The sequence below is a fragment of the Calidris pugnax genome, unplaced genomic scaffold (genome assembly GCF_001431845.1).
Source record: "Calidris pugnax isolate Ruff unplaced genomic scaffold, ASM143184v1 scaffold188, whole genome shotgun sequence".
Classification (NCBI taxonomy): Eukaryota; Metazoa; Chordata; class Aves; order Charadriiformes; family Scolopacidae; genus Calidris; species Calidris pugnax.
The window spans coordinates 3,393,891-3,408,388 of NW_015091257.1; the positions used below are offsets into that span (position 1 = coordinate 3,393,891).

At 42.1% G+C, this 14,498-nt stretch overlaps 1 protein-coding gene across 1 annotated transcript in view; it reads left to right on the top strand.

Annotated features, from left to right (window-relative positions):
- Nucleotides 1–1,431: 1,431 nt before the first annotated feature.
- The window catches only part of JADE3 (jade family PHD finger 3), a 54,914-nt gene continuing 41,847 nt past the window's right edge, over nt 1,432–14,498 (top strand). Inside the window, exon 1 of the mRNA XM_014960446.1 lies at nt 1,432–1,478. The gene's annotated coding sequence lies outside the window, so the exon portion shown is untranslated. The remainder of the gene's footprint in view (nt 1,479–14,498) is intronic.

Consider the following 14,498-nt stretch of genomic DNA (forward strand, 5'->3'; position numbering starts at 1 on the left):
ACCCAAAAAACCAACAAACAGGAAAAAACTCCAAAACCACACAAACACAAAATCCCCAAAGACAAAACCTTCAGTAAAAAAAAACCAAAACACTGCCAAAACTTTAAAATTTTGTAAGGTCAACATACAGGAACTGTAATATACTGTGGTCCCCTTCTCTGCACGCCCCTGCCACCTCCCCCCCCACCCCGGATTGTAAGGAGACTTTTTCCTTTGATGCCACAGCCTAAGTTGAGCAACAATAGTTCTTAAGTAATAGGATCTGTGCCACTCCTCAGTGGATGGGTGGTGTGGTATCCTTTTCTTGTACTGCAGATGGGTGGAGAAGCAGAAATGTTACAGCATGGTGCTGACACTTTGGCCAGAAACTGCCTTATTTCAGTTAGAAAGACGTTGCTGTTCTCCCCTTCCCCCCTTTTTATTCTTTTTCTTCTGGCAGGGTATGCAGTTATCGGTTCCTTGGTTTCCACTTGAATTTTCTGCTCTCTAATACTGTGTTCCCCAGCTCGTAGCGGTCCTGTTTTTGTTAGCTTTTTTTACTCTGAGGCATGGGGTGGACTGCCTGCCAGGACAGACCCTGCTCCAACCGCTGACAGTTCCAAGGAGTGCTGCAACTAATCTATTGGGTGTAACGACTTTAATGCTTTTGCCATGGCCATTACAATAGGATACAAAACATACATGTGCATGATCCCGCAGGAGGGGAATGCAAGCAGTTGGTGGAGGGAGAAATTCCTTCTGTTCCCATACTTCGTGTTGCTCAAGGCTCAAGACTAGATTAAAAAGGGTGAGTAAGCAGAATCCCTGCCAGGGAAGCTGAGCTATCTGGGATTGTCAAGGAGAGGTCTGAAGGAATGTCTTGAGGAATTAAGGCAGGAGCCGCATGGAGCTTTTCCTCTACACTTAGTTCTTATTTGCCCTCCTATGAATTTATAACCATGCTCGGTTCATAGAAGACCCTCCAGAAGGAAGAAAGCATCAGTGTATTTGGAGAAATCAGCCTCTTAAGTCAGCTGCGTAATCATGCAGCTACCTGAACGTTTTGTTTTGTATTCCCCAAACGGGACAGAGAATATATAAATTAAAGTTTTGTTTTGTTGGTATTGATAAACTCAGTTCCCATTCGTGGTAAGAGGATGGCAAAGTTGACTTTGAGATTATTCTTATGAATTTACATTTAATTGTAGTACTTCGTGTGCTTATATTGTAGTATGTGTACATACAGCTGATGCATTTCATTTTTCCATATGTTAAGTGAGAATTATGGAATTTAAAGCTTTATATTATGGATGTATCATTTTCTTGGGAAAACTGCAATAAAAATATAGTATACCCTTCACTTACTTGCCAAAAATTAAATTGTAGCTCAAACGTGAAATACCTGATGCCACTCCTACCTAAATAGCACTCCTTTCATTTTTTTAGGAGCTTGTGATGTCATCAGCTGAAGCGAAAACATCTACCTCATGACCTGGCATGTAAGTGAAGGAGGAACTGATATTAAAAAAAAAAAAAAAAGTAACTGTGTGTGTTGGTGTTTACAATGTGTAAATTGAAACTATATACCTTCAGAATTCAGATATCACCTTTTAAATGAAAGCTTTGTGGATTTTAAAGGAATATAAAGTCTTTAAAGGAGAGGAAGTCATAAAAGAAGCTGTTAACAATGAGGTTCCAGCCTGCAGAACTCCTTGTAATAATTTCAGTTAAAATCTATCTTGATGTATCCCATAATGCTTGGAAGGCTGGTAGGCATAGGTGGAATAATTTTATCTTACCACAATATTTACATGTGCTGCTTCTACTCCTCTTTATTCTGTGCTTCTTTTCTGGATGCAGATTTTGATAGTTGTGATGAATACACACTGTAAACGGTGATACCCTTCCTAAAATTAAAAACTCTGGTTTTGCACAAGGTTTAGCTTCTTTAAGTACTTCACAGTAAACTTCCTGCAGTTTTGTGGCACTTTTTTTTTTTCCCCCTTAAGTAAGCAAAAATATTTCAATCTCTGCAGAGGCGTTTTCAGAGAATTTTTTTTTTTTTTTTTTGCCCGCCCGCTCTCTGCTTTTCTTTTATGTGGCTTAAAGGATTAAAGTGCAGTCATTGCTTTGAGGGGCTGATGTCAGCAGTGAGCTGGGTATTCCTAATTAGTGCCAACACCTGTACCTCATTATGAAGCCTTGTTGAAGCTGTCCAGTGAACCGAGGTAGCTGGTCTCTGCTGCATGTCTCTAATGTGATTATAAAGCCCTCTCCTGATGCAAGTTTTATTACTTATTCAACTTTTGGACTGATGTGGAAAGTGAAGCTAAGCTGCACCATTTGGCTGGCTACCAAAGATCATAAGGAGTGGCAAAGAGAAGGGATGCAGTCATCTCAATTTCAAGACTTCTAGTTCAAAGCTTCATTCTGCTTTGACTGTTTAAATAAAAAAAAAAAAAAAAAAAGAGGAGGGAGAGTGTTTTTCCTAGTTTTCAGTGTCAGATACTCTGAATTTAGAGACCAGATCTACAGACTCCAGCTGGGCTCTGAACATCTGAGCGCAGTTTCTATTGTGCATAACCCATTGATTTTCTGCAAATAGAACTTTGGCCTTGACTAGTCTTGCACCATCCCTTTGTCTTCGAGGGGTCAGGGCTTAGCGATTCTTTCCTGCACAAAACCAGCACCAGTCTCTCCTCCCACCTGATTCTGTACTGTTAGCGGGGCTGCAATGCCATGTGTTTTGCTGTTGCAGTTGGAAAATACCGCCTCAGAAAGATTTGACTAATAAAATTCATGGTTCAGATGAGATGGATCGCTATCCCGTTTGGGCTTTACAGACAAAAGTTTAAGCACCGTTACTTTTTTCCTAAGTATTTTAAGTAGGTTTTTAAGAGTTTAGCTTGCAGAATTCAAGCATGCAGCAACACAATGCTGGCTGCAGGTTTCGGGTTATTTCCCTGTGAGTAAGGAGAGAGACAGAATAACTTCAGATGTGTATCTTGGAAAGGTTTGAGATAATAAGCCTGTAAGAATTCACAGGAGAACACTGTGCTAGTTATCCAGCTTTGGAAAAATGGAAGGAAATGGAAGTGGAGTAGATTCTTAAACCTCAGACATGGAGTTGAAAGTCTGGTTATTAAAAGGATTGAACCTCTGCAGAGTAGACACCTTGGAGGAAAAAAAAAAAAAGAGGAAAAATTAGGCATAAATTTTTGCGTGTTTTTCTGTATTATTTATCTCTCTGCTTACTAACCTGTCATAAGAATGTCTCAGTGGTCAGCTTCAGGAAAGCTGTAATTCAAGTGATTTCTGTAAAAGTGCTAACCATCAAGCTATTATATATACTGTTTTTTGATACTTTAGAAGATTTTGGGTCTTGAGAAATTCTCACAGCCTGTTTGGTTTTGTTGTGGGGTTTTGTTGTTTCGGGTTTTGTTTTGGTTTTGATTTCCTTAGCTTAAAGTTGATCTAGACATTTCTAAGTCCTTGCAGCACATCCTCTTTAGTGTTCTCTTAGCTCTGTGCAAGCTTGACTGCAATACCTACAAAACAGAATAAAGCATTTGTTTGCAACTTGCAACTATGTATGATGGAAGATATTCATGTTAGATTTAGACATGACTTACAGGAGTTGGGAATAGATATAAATAGGTGCATCTCTGCTACTTTGCGGCAGATTCTAAAAATGACAAGGAAAAAAAAAAAAGACAGTGTAACAGACTTCTAAGCAGTTGTTTTTGTAAAACAGTTCCTTAATAGCTATATGACACTCAAGCAGGTTTCACCAGTGAGTTTAACTGCTTCATGGTGATTTTAAGACTGAAGTGTTTAATGTGTAGAAGGCATACCTGTGCCTCCAGAGGCAGTAAGCTAAGGCAGAGACTGCTATTTCCTTTGCACAGATTTGTGAGGAGTAGCAGTAGTTTATATATATATAATGTGTATGCACATATGCATACACACGCATCTGTTTTCAGATTGTTCCAGGGTGCTTTTTGTTTCTTCTTTCATTCTTTTGAGTTCTCCCAAAGAAAATCCTGAATGGATAGTGCCCTAAGGTGCATGTAGGCTATATTTGCACAGCATGTTTATTTAATTTGTCTGACAAAAAAAAAAAGGCAATGATTCGAACACACTGGGAATGATCTAATTTTTTACCTAATTTTGACCAAAATAGCTCTCTACAATGAACAGCAATTAACAAGCTCTTCAGGGCAACAGTATGTCAGCTGTCAGACTCTGTGGTAGTTGTGCTCATCATAATCAGAATCTTGTCTGATAAACATGCTCATTTCAGTATTTACCATGGCCCTATAGACCACCTATCTGATCTCTATAGGTCAGGTCAGAGGTCAGGTTGGGAACTGATATATTAAAAAAATAAAATCCATTGCACAGAGCTGAATTGTTATGAGTAAGTCTGGTTTCAGATGAGCTCTCCTACAGAATTAGGCCTATTACTGCTTCTGATAATGGTCAACAGTGGACACCTAGGGACAGAAAGCATTATAAAGCTCACGTTAGACTCTGCTTCTTGTAAAATTTTGACTTTGGGATTTCCAGCAGATTGACATGACATATTGTGTTTAATAGCCCTTGTCCTCTATTTGCCTAATTCCCTTCAATCTGTTTACTTTGCAACCCCTCCAACACCCAGTAGCATTGAGTTTCTCGAAGTAATTTTGTACAAAATGACTTTTTTTTTTTTTTCTTGTGTTCTCTTAATGACTTTTCCTTGGAAGTTTGTTCAGTAACTTTGTGCGTCCTTCATCTTCTGTGCCATGAGGAACAGCAAGTAGTCTCTTCATCCTGTTCGCTTCTCTTTATCTCTTGTGGCAGATTTCTCCTATTCTGCCTCCTCCTTTCTCAGCTGGGTTAGTCTCAGTCTGTTTAATCTCTTGCCCTGAAGCCGCGGCACGCTCCCCTTACAGCTGCAGTTGGAGCTTCACCTTCTGCAAATACTTTTTCTCCAGTGGTGCTGGAGGGAGGGAGATGATACTACTCCCTTGCTTTTAGCCTACTAGCGTGGCTCATCTGTAAGGCTTTGTCCGTGTGGCTCAGTAGGGTGTAGCGAATGAAACCAGACAGGATAAATCGGTGGTTGTCGATGCTGCTCTTGGGCCTGGCCAGAAGGATACCTGTCTTGTATCAACAGGCAGCTCTCCACAGTATTCTCCTCTGAAAATAGTTTCTGCTACAGCTGGCTTGAGAATGCTCAAGGACCCAATTTTTAAAGGCATTCAATTAATCTGTGTGTTTTCATCTATGTAAGACCTCTCGGAAGAGTTCTGCAGGCGCTGTGGCTTGGCTGTGCGAGTATTAACTGGGAGCCATAGTTGGTGTTGGAGTGGGCAGCAGCACTCGGCCTCCCTGGCAGGGATGGTTTTCAACTGAAAGAGGAGAGATTTAGATTAGATATTAGGAAGAAATTCTTTACTGTGAGGGTGGTGAGACACTGGAACAGGTTGCCCAGGGAAGTTGAGAAGGTCCCATCCCTGGAAGTGTTCAAGGCCAGGCTGGATGGGGCCTTGAGCAACCTGGTCTAGTGGGAGGTGTCCCTGCCCATGGCAGGGGGTTGGAACTAGATGATCATTTAGGTCCCTTCCAACTCTAACTGTTCTGTGATTCTATGTGTGAGGGAGCAGGCAGACCATGCCTGAGCTCCTCCAGTGTGGCAGCATCACTGGGAACACCCAGTCGCTTTGGTGTTGCAGACCTGGGGAGGTGGATGATGGAAGAGGGGTTTCAGGTGGCTTTATTCTGCCGTGGCCTGAGCGCAGGTTCAGTTGTACCCTCTCTCAGCTGCAGAGCCCCTGGTAACTCATAGAGCTGCAGCCTGCCCTGTGCCCTGCAGCTGGGCAGGGGAAGGGCCTGCAGGGCAGCAGAGTTCTTTACAGCTTTATAGAAACCTCCTCAACCAAATGGAGTTGCATATACAAAACATATCAACTGTGCAAGTTTTGCATGGCATTGGGGAGCCTTAAGAGTGGCTTGGCTATAAAGGCGGATCTGCTAGGGCAGATCCTAATTATCCAGGCTTTTGTGGGGTTGCTTCTTCAATTTTACAGTTGCATTTTTAGATGTAACCTCTGCTTTTCTCTCCCTGTTTCTCAGCAGAGATCTTACTACTGCTCTTGACAGCATGGGTTTCAGGTACAGCAACTGCAGCACTTTGGGGGCTCTTGCCTGTAAGTGAAGGTGTGGTGAAACACCTCCCTATTTCCATGGCTTGGGAGGCATTTCCAGTCATCCCAGTACAGGAGTGGAGAGTCGGCAAATCTGCTTTGGAGTCAGATTCATTATCTTACAGCCCCATAGCTTTGGAAGGTCAACTGTGATAGTTCCTTATCCTCATAGGGTGGAAAGAATAGTACTTTCCTGTATTTCTGACTCCACCTAATGCAGTACTGGTGCTCTTTGTGATCCACCCGGTGGGGCGGCACCTTTTCTCCTGTGCCAAAAAAAGCCACCTCCATCCATTCGCTCAGCTTTAGCATGGCTTGAGTAGGACATGCTTTCCACTAGGAACAGTAGAAGGGTGGTGCTCTAGGCTTACTCATTTTAATCTTGTTTATCTAGTCAATATGGAGGAAGAACAAGAAGGAATTTAGAGGAGTGTTAATGATCAGCCCTGATCGGTGTGTCCTCTCATTCAAAAAGTATAAAAATACTTTGGCCTTGACTGTTTGATGACAAGTTGAACCTTACATGTTTTCTAGAGACATAGATGTGGCATTTTAGAAACCATGTGCAGGTACAATTGTGCTTTGGTCTCCCTTTCCAGGGTGGCATCAGTTCTGGTGGGCAAGTTTGCTATTTATTTTGTGATTGCTGCACCTTGCAGAAAAAAATACTAATTTTTCTTTTTGTCTTTGCTCTGAACGTAAAAATGAACAAACATCAGTTGGTCACAGTATTTCTTCCATGATGTTTTCTCCCACCTCTATTTGGTGATTTAGAGAAGCCTGGAATGGTGTTCATGTTTTTATAAATGTATTTTAAATCTGCCTGACTAAAAAGACCCCTCAACGTCTTTGGTTTGTCGTATATTACATATTGTAGCACATGACATTAAATTAATTTACTGGCCATTAAAATTAAGTTAAATTCATTAGTTATTAAGACAAATTTTGTTGTCTTTTAAAAAAGTTTTTATAATAAAAAATGATTTAATAGATCTTCTAGTAAATTTTTGTTCAAGTTTTGATGTTTTGTCATGGAGAACTAAAATAATAGTGCGGCTGCACATGAACATGTTGTGTGTGAAATGCTAGAAAGTATAGTAGGATGATTTGGAATATTCCAAATATTATTTTGAGTTGTCTGGCTGTGACAGTACATTCCCTTTAATTGTTCCTATCCAATGATCCTCTCAGTGCCTTTTTTTAACTAGGGAAAAACGTTAGCATCCAGATTGTTTATTTTCAACTTGTAAAGGAAAAACATTTCTTGTCAAATGAGGAAAGAAATTATTGACTTAATGTTTCCTAATAGGAAAATATTTGTGTTCTTGCTTCCTCTTATCCTTTGAGTAGAATATAAAGATGCAGTGTGATGTTTTCTGCCGTTTGCAATCCTTTAGGTTTTGTTAGTGATGCAAAACTTTGCAGCAAAGCGGCTAGCCTCTTCAAAGCATTTAAGCAAGAAATAAGTGAGTCAAAACAGATAAAATATTTAATGCGGGCTGCTGTTGTTGATTCTTTTATTATTTGAGGTTTGCAAATAAACAAAACAGTGAAACCTACTTTATGTATTAGCAAGTACAAAAAAATTAACTGATTATTTCAAGTATCTTGCAGGATATGAACTGTTGCCTGTGCTATTAATAGAAAAGTTGCTTGTCATAATCCCAGATAGTGCATACGTTTCTAGATCCTTCCTCCTTTGATAATATCTCCTACCTGTGATACAGGCTCCTTAGCTGCGTTCTGTCATGAAATTGTGCTTTATTACAGCTGGAGGGCAGAGAAACGGGTACAAGTGGGCAGCACCGGGCAGACAGGGCGAAGCGGCAGCTTCACTTGAACTAGCGTAGCACTGGCTATTGCCTAATTTTCAATTAAGCAGTGACACTTCTGTGGGTTTGTGTGGTTGGTTTTTTTTTTTTTCTATTCCCTCCCCTTGCTGCGGTGCAGTTTCATTGCTGCACAAGAGCAGGGCAAAGCTTAGTGTCTTAGGGCATGGTGGGGATCTTTTTCCCTTCCATCGGCAGGAGGGGCAGCGAGTGGCGCAGGATGGGCGCTGGGGAGACCTGGATGCAGCTGCCTGCTCCGCCGGAGGCTCCCGGCGGGATGTATGGCTGCCGTGCTCTGAAATGTCAGGGCTTGCAGCGCTGGCTTCGCGCGAGCTCGTCGTGAGGGTAGATACGGTAAAGCCTGCAAAAACACTTTAGAGCCAAGGTAACGTGAATCATACCGGTTCTTAAAATAGACAGCCGGGCTAAACGCTCGCCCGGGGTTTTTTTCTGCTCAGTCATACTGGTGAAGCCCCGCGCGTGCTGCTCCTGTTTCTGGCCGGCGCTCGGCACGCCTGTGACTGCAGTCTCCTTGCAGATATGGAGCACGTGGCCCCTCTTCGGGTGTCGAACCCCCTCGGGGAGCTCCTGGGCAGCCGGCTCCTTGTTTACCTGGCTTCACGCTGGGAGCCATGACCCGGCACTGGTCCATTTTTAGTAGCACGACATCCCCAGCGGGCTTTCGTCAAAGCAGACGCTGTCCTTAGCTTCGCCTTTGTCGAGTAAGTACACGTGGGCTTTTTTGTGGGGTTTTTGCGTGTTAATGTCAGGTATGAGTCTTCTTTGGAGGGAGCCCTGTAAAACAGGCAACATGCCATGGGTGGTAGCCACATCTCCCCTGCTGAGCACTCCTCGGGGCAGACAAATGCCCCGTTGCCAGGGTGGGCACTTTATTGCGACGCTCGGCACACGTGCATAGTTGGCAGGCTGTAGGCAAGCTAGTCCCTGCCTCCTCCAGGTTTCCTTCAGGGATCAATTAACCACGGTGGAATTTCCAGCAGCCTGACAAGATGGGATCTGTTCGACGCGGAGAGCTGTGATGGCTTCCCTCCGGCGACATGGTGCTCCTCCCTGCCCTGTGGGCCCACTGCCCGTCTCGGCCTCTGGCATCGACCTCCTGCGTGGTGGTGGCACTCTGTGGGCTGCCCACGTGGTTAACACCCTGGTGACTTCCTTGCTGGGAACCTGTTCCTTGTCTCATTGCTCTGGGGGCTTCGTGGCTCCCTTTGAGAGGGAGGGCTGGCTGGGGTGGGTGGAAGGGGAGCACTGGCAGGGAGCTGTGCCCCCTCAGCCAAACTCAATATGATGTTTTGAAGGAAATACCTTTTTTTTATTATTATTATTAATTTTTTTTTTATTTTGTGTCCAAATCTCTCCTGCTGTTTTAGGAAAACAATAAACAGCTGGTGTGAAAACAGCGTTGTGTTCAGGAGCAGAAAGTAATTAGGAAGACTGAAATAGAGAGGAGCAGAATCACGTACACGTTGGTGTATTTGCTTGAATTAATGGCAGTCTGATGTTGTGTTTGTTTTTTTAATTTTAAGGTGATTCTGCCCAGGAAAAGTAATTAGGAAGACTGAAACAGAGGAGCAAAATCACGTACACATTGATGTATTTGCTTGAATTAATGGCAGTGTGATGTTGTGTTTGTTTTTTTTAATTTTAAGGTGATTCTGCCCAGGTTGGTATTGTCCTCAGGATGCTAATGTTAAAGCCGCGGTGTTTAATGGGCAGAAATATTTCCATGTCGGCCTGGCCCAGCGGGCTGCTCTGTGTACAGGCCAATGCGCGCGCAGCTTGCTTCAAAGATGAAAATAAGGCTGCTCGGTCACGGCCGGGTGTTGAGGAAGCCCAGGAAGAGAGCAGGATTTAATATCTTCGTAGCCTCTTGGAGAGTATCTGTTGAGGTAATGGTGGTGCTGCATGTGTTGCTGGGGACGTGCTCTCCTGAGGAGGATTTCTGATTTTTAACAAGCTGCTTGGTGTGAAGCGATTTAGCTGAAGGTCTCTGGTGGAAATCTGTCCTCCCCCTACCCTTACGGTAGGTCGACGTATGGATACAGTACCGGAAATTAAAAGCTACACTTTCGCTTTCACGATAAGAAAGGCAGTTATATTGGGATGCGCTGTATTTTATTGTATCATCGGAGCATGTTATAAAAGTGAAGTAGCATCACTTACCCTCTTTTTATACTCACAGAGCAAAATGATGGGCATTAAGTGCTTTGTACTAGACCAAATGATGAATCATCATCATAGAAGGGCATAGAAACGATGTCAGGGTTCCCTTTTGGCCCATAATCTGCAAATGAATGCAGGGGGATTATATTTGGGGTTTCTTCATCCTAGTTTTATCATCTATCAGCTGACTTCAGTTCAGAATTTAACTATTTCATGGGATAAGTCAGGCTGGAAATGATATTTTGGACTTCCCCCCACCTTTGCTTCTTGCCCTATTTAAACCCATGGTACCCCTAAACTGCCAAATTGCCTTTTTAGAAAAAGGTAATGTATAATTGAACTTGAGACTACGTCAAGTGCTATTGCACTTCATATGGACCCATGCTATTAGCTAAATTTCAGTTCCTTGCCTATTAAAATTATTTATTTACCTAATGACACAGGTATTGGCTGTCGCTGGTAGTACCGCCTCTAAAAACTGGCATATTTCTCCTTTGTTGATTTACAGGTCATTATGTTAACCAAGATTTAATATGAAATAGTAGCAAGAGAAGTTTTATTTTGTGGTAGGCCCAGTACAGTCTTCAGAGAATAATTCAAGGAGGTTTTCTTTTGGGAGAGAGGGGAGGGATAGAATGGATATGGTCACTCTGTTATGTGGTTCTTAAGTAGACTAGGGTTTTGAATTTTATTTTATTTTTTTTAAATTTTTGTGGTTAGAATGAAATAAATAAACAGTGTTACTTTTTATTTTTGCTGAACTTCCTTTTCTGTGAATTGTTTAACCTTTCAAACCTTTTCAGTGCAGCAAATATTGCTAACCCAAGTTCTGAGTGGGTGTTTTTTCCAGCTTATATAGCCTTTTTGTGAGATTGGATAGGATATTAAAAAATAATAATAAAAAACCTAAACACAAGTGATCTCTCTTCCTCTAGTTATTTGAAAGGTTGTATTAACTCTACTCATATTTCGTAATTTCCCTGGCACTTGACTATGAAATTTGACCTATTTAAATGGTTTTACTGTACTACATTTCCTGGAGACCTTTCAAGATAATTTGCTTCCTAATCTAAATTTAACAGTTATATAAACCACATTTTTGAGACTTGGAAATTTCTACCTACTGCTTCTGCCTCTTTTTTTTTTTTTTTTTTTTGTTTCTAGACAAGTCATATTGTAAAAATGTAAGTACAGGATTTTAATTGGAGATTTGCATGTGGCTTGTCATTTGGTTTATATACGTTGATGCTAGTTTTCTTTTTAATAAGATAAAGTAGGTTATTTATTTGTCTCCCTTGAAAGTTTCGTTAGTGCTGTGACCAATTGCATTTTTGTCAGTCTATTTTAAAATGTGAAGAAATAAAATCTCACAGGTCTAGGATACATTTGTGTTATAGTTCCTTGAATTTCTTGGTTGCCTTTTCCCTCTGTATAGGTCTTAACAGGTGTACTGAGTAACGTGGGGATACGCTTAACCTTTTGCAACAAACTGAAGCCGGGAAGGAAGGACTGTTGCTCCTTGGAGATATTGTTTTCTTCAGAAATCTTGGCTGGATTTAAGGATTCATTTTGTACACTTGTCACTGATGTCTTGCCTAATACGCTGTGCGAGTTCAGACTCTGAGAGATACCTCATCCTTCTTTCTGCTAACTGTGTTACTCATGAGCTATGCTGAGGGATGTGTCTGAACAGGAGGATAAACTTAATAGTTTATTTGGTAAATTTAGTTGTTTACTCTGATGCGAACTGAGAAGGGAAAAACGTTTGTTGCTGTTGTTTCAGCAGGTATTTGAAATGGGTTTTTGCTTTGACGAAGGCTCTGAAATTTTGTTAATTGTCTGCCGTTTACATATGCTGCTGAACTGATTTTTTTTTTTTTTTTGAGTAGTGTATAGTAACTAGCTTTTCAGAAAAGGGAAGTGCAACATTGATTTTCCTCAGGTACAGTACAGAACGGTGGTAGAGGCAAGTGGCTGTTTCTTGTTCACTTCAGCGGTGCAGATATTCGTGACTAAGAAAAAAAGAGCAAACATAATTTAGAATCAACAATTAGGAAACGCCTTGCCTAGATTTTTGGAAATATCAGTGTTATCCTTTAAGTCAGATTTTTGCACATGTTAGCTGATCTGTTGGTTGCTCTTAGCTTGGGATCCCATGTTTCAGCCAGGTGAGAGCAGGGTGGCTTTTTCCTCGTTTTGCTTGAAAGTGCAGTGATGTGCTGGATCCAGCATTGGTTTTGGCTCTAGGGAAAATTCCCAGTATGGGCAGCAGCATTCAGGAAGCCAGGGAAATACTGGCAGCGTGATTGCTGCCCATGGCTGAAGGGAGTGTGTTTCCTGGGGTTATTTTTGGTTGAACACCCAAAGGATTCAGGGCATCTTGACCTGTGGTCGGGTGTTTAGATGACCGCAGAGAATGAGGCTGATTTCTCTTTTTTAAGTTGCAGTTCTTATCTTAAGCTGTTGTGGGCAGATCAAGGATATGCACACAGCCATGGCTTGACAACTCAGAGATGTGAAAGGTGGAGAATATGGTTCAAGTTCAGGAAACACTCTGGTAATTGATATTAAAAATGACACCAGAAAATGTTCCATTGCAATAATGGAGAGTTGAGTATCTTCTTGCTTGCGACATGGTGATTTCTTAATGTCACTCCTGTATTTTAATTTCCATTTAAAAGATCCTTGAAGGTGACCATCTTCATACAAGAGATTGATCAGCTGTTAGTCCTTCTGTGGATTTTTTTAAGAAAAAAAGAGAGGCAAAAAAAAGCTTTAGATTAAGGTGTGTTATGTTCTTATTTTTAATGATAATTTTTAAGATAATTTGTGTTTGACCATGAGGCTTGAGCACATTTTTGAATCCACAGCCAGAGCACTTCTACTTAACTTTTAAGATAGTGAGAATCCTTACTCAGTGACTGGGAAACAGGCTTTTTGGGGGGCGATGGAGCCACTTTTTTGCTCTGCAACAGCATTTCAGTGTTGAGTTGCTTTATACTCCTTGTTTGTCTTAGCTTGTACGTTGGAACTGCTAGAAAGTTTAAACTTTCTAAACTGCTAAAACTAAGTTCTCAAAATAAATAAAAAAATAATTTGGTGTGCACATTTACAAAAGGCCTGGATGAAAGTAAAGGAAGTGGAAGGAGGCTGATGGTTTTAGGTGCTCACAATCCAGGGTTTCCATCATGCTCCTAATGAAGGTGCATCTTTTCTTCTATCTTTTTCTTTATAAGTAGCATTTATGTGGACAGGGGATGTGGACAGGCTGGATTGATGGGCCGAGGCCCACGGTATGAGGTTTAACAAGGCCAAGTGCTGGGTCCTGCACTTGGGTCACACCAACCCCAGGCAGCGCTACAGACTTGGGGCAGAGTGGCTGGAGAGCTGCCTGGCAGAAAAGGACCTGGGGGTGTTGGTCGACTGTCGGCTGAACAAGAGCCAGCAGTGTGCCCAGGTGGCCAAGAAGGCCAACAGCATCCTGGCCTGTATTGGGAACAGTGTGGCCAGCAGGAGTAGGGAAGTGATTGTCCCCCTGTACTCACCACTAGTGAGGCCCCACCTCAAATGCTGTTGCCCTGGTGTGGGGTGGAGCAGAGCCAACTTTCTGTTCAGTGGGAGAAGCTCTTGCTTATATTTGTAGCTGTGGCAACCAGCTGACCTGGGTGTTCACCCCATGGAGGGGGGAGGAGTGGACATGTCAGGTGATCCAAACTGACCATTAGGTTATTCCATCCCATCTGCCATGGTCACTATAAAAGCAGAGGGATCAAAGGGGTCACGTTGGCTCCTCTTCAAGGGGTCTTGTTGAATGGCTGCTGCTTCAATGGCTCTCTTTTTTGATGACCGATGCCCGAGGAAGACCCTGTCGGTTCTCTACCTTCATCCCCATCCTTCTGTTCTGGAATCCAGTTCCCGCTGAGACTAGTCTGGAACCTTCCCAGTGCCTGTCAGTGACATCTCCCTGGGACCTTGATACGGTTTTGTGTATGTATTTATACATACTCTATCTGTTTCATTATTTCCTTTTTATTTTATTATTAATATTTTATTAAGTTAGTTTTCTTTTTTCTAAACTAGTAAATCTCTTTCTCTCTTTTCTTCCTTTCCTTGGAGCGGGAGGTAAGGGAGACTATCTGTTTTCTTGTCATTGGCCAACCCAGCCCAAACCATGACAACTGTATTCAGTTTGGGCTCCTCACTTCAAGAAAGACATTGAGGTGCTGGAGTGGATCCAGAGAAGGGCAACAAAGCTGATGAAAGGTCTAGACCAGAAGCCTTATGAGGAGGGGCTGAGGGAGCTGGAGTTGTTTAGCCT